This window comes from Trichomycterus rosablanca, chromosome 27 (assembly GCF_030014385.1).
Source record: "Trichomycterus rosablanca isolate fTriRos1 chromosome 27, fTriRos1.hap1, whole genome shotgun sequence".
Lineage (NCBI taxonomy): Eukaryota > Metazoa > Chordata > Actinopteri > Siluriformes > Trichomycteridae > Trichomycterus > Trichomycterus rosablanca.
The window spans coordinates 7,459,317-7,466,203 of record NC_086014.1 but is presented as its reverse complement, the minus strand read 5'-3'; the positions used below and the strand labels follow the sequence as shown (position 1 = coordinate 7,466,203).

General features: G+C 41.0%; 1 protein-coding gene across 1 annotated transcript in view; it reads left to right on the top strand.

The window, feature by feature from the left end:
• The first annotated feature begins 3,334 nt into the window (after window positions 1–3,334).
• The window catches only part of LOC134304145 (lysosomal acid phosphatase-like), a 40,020-nt gene continuing 36,467 nt past the window's right edge, over window positions 3,335–6,887 (top strand). The window contains exon 1 of the mRNA XM_062989724.1: window positions 3,335–3,797. The gene's annotated coding sequence lies outside the window, so the exon portion shown is untranslated. The remainder of the gene's footprint in view (window positions 3,798–6,887) is intronic.

Below are 6,887 nucleotides of genomic sequence, written 5' to 3'. Positions count from 1 at the left end.
GCATGAAGCTTCTCAGTAACAGCTACAAGTGCTGTTTCCGTAGAATGCGCTGCCTTGAAGCCAGACTGGTACGGATCGTGGAGGTCATTCTGAGTGAGAAAGGCAGATAGTTGGTTGGACAGGAGTGAGACAGGTCTGTAGTTGTTAATGTCTGTAGTGTCTAGTGTAGGTTTCTTAAGAAGGGGAATGACCTGAGCCTTCTTAAAAGCAGTAGGGACAACACCTGATGTCAGGGAGTTGTTGATGATGGGTGTGATGAAGGGGATTAGGTCCTGTGAGATGTCTTTTAGGATGGTGGATGGTATAGGGTCGAGTGTGCATGTAGTGGGATTGCTGGATGAGAGGAGCTGTGTAACCTCATCCATGGTGAGTGGGGTGAAGCTGGTGAGTGTGTTGGTGGGTTGAGGGTCAGCTGAAAGTGGGTCAGTCGGAGAGAAGGATTGATTGATTTTGTCAATCTTGTCCTGAAAGAATGTTGCAAAGTCAGTAGCAGTGAGAGAGGCAGATGGGGGAGGAGGAGGAGAGTTCAGAAGAGAGGAAAAGATAGCATGAAGCTTACGTGGGTCAGCAGCAGATTGTTCAAGCTTGGCTTTGTAAAAAGATGTTTTTGCAGCAGTCACGTCGGATGAGAACCTGGACAGCAGATCGTGGTAGGAGTGGAGATCCACACTGAGCTTAGATTTCCTCCACTTTCTCTCAGCTGCCCTTAATTCTCTTCTGTTGCTGCGCAATGCATCTGACAGCCAAGGAGCAGGGTGAGAAGGTTTTCCTCGTTTGAGGGTAAGAGGACAGAGCTGATCGAGGGATGTTGAAAGAGAAGAGAGTAGAGTATTAGTTGCAGAGTTGAGTGGAAGGGTAGCAAGCATGTCAGGGTTAGGTAATGAAGTTAGGATGGTGGAGATCAACAGGGAGGAAGATAAAGAGTGAAGATTGGGGCGTGTTGTAAGGGTGAAAGTGTGGTTGGAGGTAGGAAGAGTTGGGAGACAGAGAGAGAAGGACACAAAGTGATGGTCAGAGAGGTGAAATGGGGTGACAGTGAGGTCCAGAACAGAAGCTGGACGGCTGAAGACCAGGTCCAGAAGATTGCCTCCTTTGTGTGTCGGAGGGCTGTGGTTAAAGAGGAGGTCGAAAGATGAAAGAAGAGGAAGAAGACAGGAGGACTGAAGTTTGTCTGTAGGGAGATAAAAGTCACCAAGAAGAGTCAGAGGAGTTCCATCTGAAGGGAAGAAACTCAGAAGAACATCCAGCTCTTATTTGAAGTCTCCCAATGAGCCAGGTGGTCTGTAAATGACAATGATATGAAGAGTAATTGGAAAAGTAACAGTAATAGCATGAAATTCAAAAGATGAAATGTTAAGGTGAGAAACATTCACAGAAGTTAATTGCCATTTCATGGTCAAGTGCAAACCTGTACCACCACCCCTACCAGATCCTCTCGGTGTATGAGAGAAGGTGTAGGCAGAGGATAAGGCTGCTGGTGTTGCTGAGTTCTCGGTGGTGATCCATGTCTCAGTCAGTGCCAGGAAGTCAAGGCTGTGAGAAAGTGCAAAAGCTGAGATGAAGTCAGCTTTTTGGACGGCTGATTGACAGTTCCAGACCCCACCTACCACCACTGTTTGAGATTGTTGCAACAGTTGGGGGTAGATGAGGTTGCTGGCGTTGCTGTTCCTGTAATGGGACTTCTGATGTCTGCGGGGTCTGTGAGATATAAGCACAGGAATGATTGAGTAGCACATGCTGAGAAAAGTTTGATAGATTAAACAATGTCAGAGACTGATAGTACTTACCCAAAGTTAGTTTAGTTTAGTAGAAAAAAGTTAGATAGATTAAACAATCCAGACAGACATTAAAACCTAGTGATAGAGAAGACCAGCCGCTACATACTAAGCTTAGCCCTGCCCCTCAATTCACACCTAGGCCTCTAACCATAAGACACCTGAAACCACTTTAACCAATCAGCAAAACACAGATTAATGCAGCCAGACTGGCTTAGTTTTTTACAAATAGTTAAATTCTAGCACAGTTAAGCAAGTTAATAATCAAAGTTGCAAAGATAGATTCTAAAACAAGTTATTCTAAAACAAGTTACAGCAAAGAATATACTTCAACCAGTAGCCTACCTTACCCAGGAATACAAATGAACACAATGGAAGTTACAAGCACTGTATGAGAGAATTGTACCCAAAACACCAAATTTAACAGCCCTGCTCCCCATTTACACCTGGGACCTTGACACATGACACCAGGGAGGGACAACGACACATTTGGGCACAATTTGGACATGTTCACTGTGAGGTGTACTCACTTATGTTGCCAGCTATTTAGACATTAATGGCTGTGTGTTGAGTTATTTTCAGAAGACAGTAAATCTACACTGCTATACAAGCTGTACACTGACTACTCTAAGTTATATCCAAGTTTCATGTCTATAGTGTTGTCCCATGAAAAGATATAATGAAATATTTGCAGAAATGTGAGGGGTGTACTCACTTTTGTGTTACACTGTACATGCCAGAGTGTGAGTTGATGGAAGGGGAGTAGAGGCTAAGGGCATTAGCATCTGAAACTTCTTCTCCAACTGTTTGTCTCTCCTGGTAACCAGTCCAGCACTGTCTTTGCCAACTCCTGCACCTCCAGGCTTATCACTGCCTTGAGTTTCTCATTTTGTCTCTGCAAACGGTAGGCAAGTTGCTCTTCAATGGCTCTGTCACTTTGCTCCAGTTCATCTTTCATGGCCCTCAGTGCTCTTTTAGTGTCATGATGTCCCCTGAAAAGCTATGCAGCTCCTGTAACTTGGTCTCTAGGCTGCAGATCTTTTCCTCTTCAAGCCGAAGGTGCTCTACTAGGCTACACTGACTGTTGTCCTTGGGAGGTGGAGGTGGGGGTGTTGGGGGGCAATGGCCATTTGAGTGCCTCCTCTCTGCCAACTCTACTATAACCCAGATGGTCCCTGTTTCCCTGTTTGGGCGCCACTTTTCAACTGACACTACTAAGCTACTCCTAAGCAATGAGCTAAAAAATAATAGCGGTGGATCCTATCTGGGACAATGTGAAGGCAATATAAACAAAACTAAACAAAAAATACTTTTTGATGGCTTTTATTTAAACAGATATGGTACAAAGAATGGTAAACAAATGATATACAGTGGGGAAAATAAGTATTGAATCAGAATTGTTATCAGTAAATATATTTCTGATGGGACTATTGACATGAAATTTTCACCAGATGTTGGTAACAACCCAAGTAATCCACATATAAAGCAGTCAAAACAAATAAGTCCAAAAATTAAGTTATGTGTAATAAAGTGAAATGACACAGGGAAAAGTATTGAACACATGAAGAAAAGGAGGTGCAAAAAGGCATGGAAAGCTAAAACACCAGCTGAAATCTGTCAGTATTTAGAAAGCTATCCTGCCCCTATCAGTGCAAATTAATATCAGCTGGTTTAGTCCTAATTGATGGCCTACAAAAAGGTTTTTCATTACCAAGGTGTCACACAAGAAGCATCTCATGATGGGTAAAAGCAAAGAGCTCTCTCAAGACCTTTTCAACCTTATTGTTGCAAAACATACTGATGGTATTGGTTACAGACGTATTTCTAAACTTCTGAATGTTCCAGTGAGCACCGTTGGGGCCATTATCCGGAAGTGGAAAGAACATAATTTCACCATAAACCAGCCACGACCAGGTGCTCCTCGTAAGATTTCTGTCAGAGGAGTCAAAAGAATAATCAGATGAGTTGTCCAAGAGCCAAGGACCACTCGCGGAGAGCTTCAGAAAGACCTGGAATTAGCAGGTACAGTTGTTTCAAAGAAAACTATAAGTAATGCACTCAACTGCCATGGCCTTTATGCACGCTCACCAACGCTTGGGTTGTTACCAACATCTGGTGAAAATTTGTCAGTAGTCCCATCAGAAATATACTTACTGAGAAAAATGTTGATGCGTTCAATACTTATTTTCCCTGCTGTATATACAGTATATATATATATAGTGTATATATATACGGTATATACTGTATACAGTCCTGCTCACCATTATTGGCACCCATGAAGTTTAAGTACATAATGTGGAATATCTCCTGGAAAAAAATGAATCAAGTGTAACAGCTTTTTTCTATAGAGAACTTGTGTTTGATACAAAAGAGCAAATGATAAACAACATTTAAAACTAAAAACAATGGGAGAGAAAAAATAGAAAAACCTAAAGCTTGCTGTGGCACTGGTATTGGCACCCTTTACAGTAAATCAGTATGGAAACACATTTTGACTCACCTGTGCTAAATCACAAATGAGAATCACCTGTGATAAATTGTCAGTGCCCATGTGACATTAATTACCCAATGAATGATGACTTCAGTGTTTTAAAAAGCCACAAGTTATTCCCTGTTCCTTTGTCACAATGGTGAAGACAAAGGAGCTGTCTGAGGACATCAGAAGTGCTATTATTAGCAAACACAAGACCTCCAAAGGGTATAAGGCCATCTCCAAAGACCTTGGTATCCCTGTTTCAACAGTGCGCAATGTTATTAAGAAGTTTGCCAAGCATGGAACAGTCAAGAACCTCCCTGGACGTGGAGGGAAGAGGAAAATTGATGAGAGATGTCTTCGAAGGTTGGTGTGAATGGTGGAAAAAACACCATGTCAAACATCCAAAGACCTGAAGGCCAACCTGGAACAGTCTGGGGTCTTGGTTTCAACAAGTACCATACGGCGCACACTAAACCAAGCAGAGCTTTATGGGCGAAGGCCAAGAAAGAAACCATTGCTGAAGAAAATACATAAAAAGGAACGACTCAACTTTGCCAAAGAGTACCTGGACAAACCACAATCCTTCTGGGAAAATGTTCTGTGGACCGATGAAACAAAAATAGAGCTTTTTGGCAATGCACACCAACAGTTTGTTTACAGACGGCGCAATGAAGCGTATAAGGAAAAGAACACCCTACCTACAGTTAAGCATGGTGGAGGATCCATAATGCTGTGGGGCTGTTTTGCTGCGTCTGGTACTGGGGGCCTCGACCGTATCACAGGAATCATGAAATCGGAGAATTACCAAGAGATTTTAGAGCAAAATGTCCTACCCAGTGTAAGAAAACTTGGTTTGAGTCGAAGATCATGGGTCCTCCAGCAAGACAAAGACCCAAAGCACACATCCAAAAGCACGCAGGAATGGTTGAAAAGGAAGAAATGGACTGTTTTAAAATGGCCAGCAATGAGTCCTGATCTCAATCCCATTGAAAATCTGTGGGGTGAGCTGAAATCTGCCATTGGGAAAAAGAACCCTGCAAACATTCAAGAGCTCGAACAAACTGCAAAGGAAGAGTGGGAGAAAATACCAGCTGAGAAGTGCAAGAAGCTTATAGATGGCTACAAGAAACGTTTGGAGGCTGTCATCACTGCCAAAGGGTGTGCAACCAAATATTAAGGAGGGGTGCCTTTATTACTGCACATGCTGTTTTTTTCTGTTTCTTCTTTAAAATGACAACATGTACGCTGAAAAACAATGTTCTTCGTTATATTACTTTGGACCTCCAATTAAAAAATCCTGATAATATAAATTTGGTACATTTCCATTTATTTCTGAAGATATTGTACAGGTTATGCAAAAAATGAAGGGGTGCCAATAATGGTGAGCAGGACTGTATATACAGTATATAGTTGCAATCAGAAATATTCAACCCCCCTAAGAGCTGCTTTGGATGACTTGTTTATAAGTTGAGTGATAGATACATTTAACACAGAAAATGCAGCCATGGCAGATAGCCATGTCTCAATTATTCAACCCCTATATGATATTGTTGTTCTCAAAGCTTTCTGACAGTTCTTATGGCCTAAAGTAGAGTTGAAACATAATTAAGCCTTTGGAAACTCTATAATGATCCTTCATTTGCTTCAGCTGTGATGCATATATAAACCCCACCCATAAAGGTATTCAAGGTCAGTTGCAATCATGGGAAAGACAAAGGAGCTTCCCCAAAAGCTGAGAGAGGAGATTATTTCATCACACCTGAATGGCCTTGGGTATAAAAAGATTTCCAAAAAAATTAACATTCCAAGAGAGACCATTGGGAGCATTATAAAGAAGTTTAAAACATATGGAACAACTGCAAACCTGCCTGGCCGTGGAGGAAAGCCCAATCATCAAGGGCCCTTAGCAACTTAGCAGGACAACTAAAAAAAACCTTATATTTAGCACAGAGGCATGATGATTCTTGTGCAATGCTGTCTGAGGGCTCACAGGTCAGCACATTAAATAGTGGTTTCTGGATTGGCCCTAAACAGACTGAGATTTCACTGAATTCTCTAAATCTTTTTATTGTATCATATGGTAGTTGGTGAAAGACCTAACTTGCTTGCAGTCTTGCACTAATAAATGCTAGCAAAGAATAAGCTTTCGGTGGACCCTCCTTTTAGACCCAATTATAATACCCTTAGAACAGATAAAAACATATACTGTTAAGCACTTAATTGTGTTCAATAGCAACATCAGGTAATAAAACCTGGTGAACATTAACTATTTACAAATAGGCAATAGTTACTAAGACAGTAACAATGATTGCAATATCATTTTACTTTATTAAAGCAGTCATTAATATGAATTTGGTGTTTTCCAATGCATGACAAGTGTAGGATTATGAAACATCATAAATAAACAATGCTGTATTAGATCATTAGTAACAGCATCATTAACTAAAGAAAATATTTTAGTCAACTAATTAAATTAAGGCAAACCCATTGTAATGCCGTCCATCTAGCCTTATTTGATTTGTGTGCATAGTGTTTTGGGATGACCTATTTTATTTAAATTTTAAATGCATTATCAGTTCAATTTTGCATGTCTGTCTACATTGTAACTGTTCCACTAATAATTGTATTAAATAATA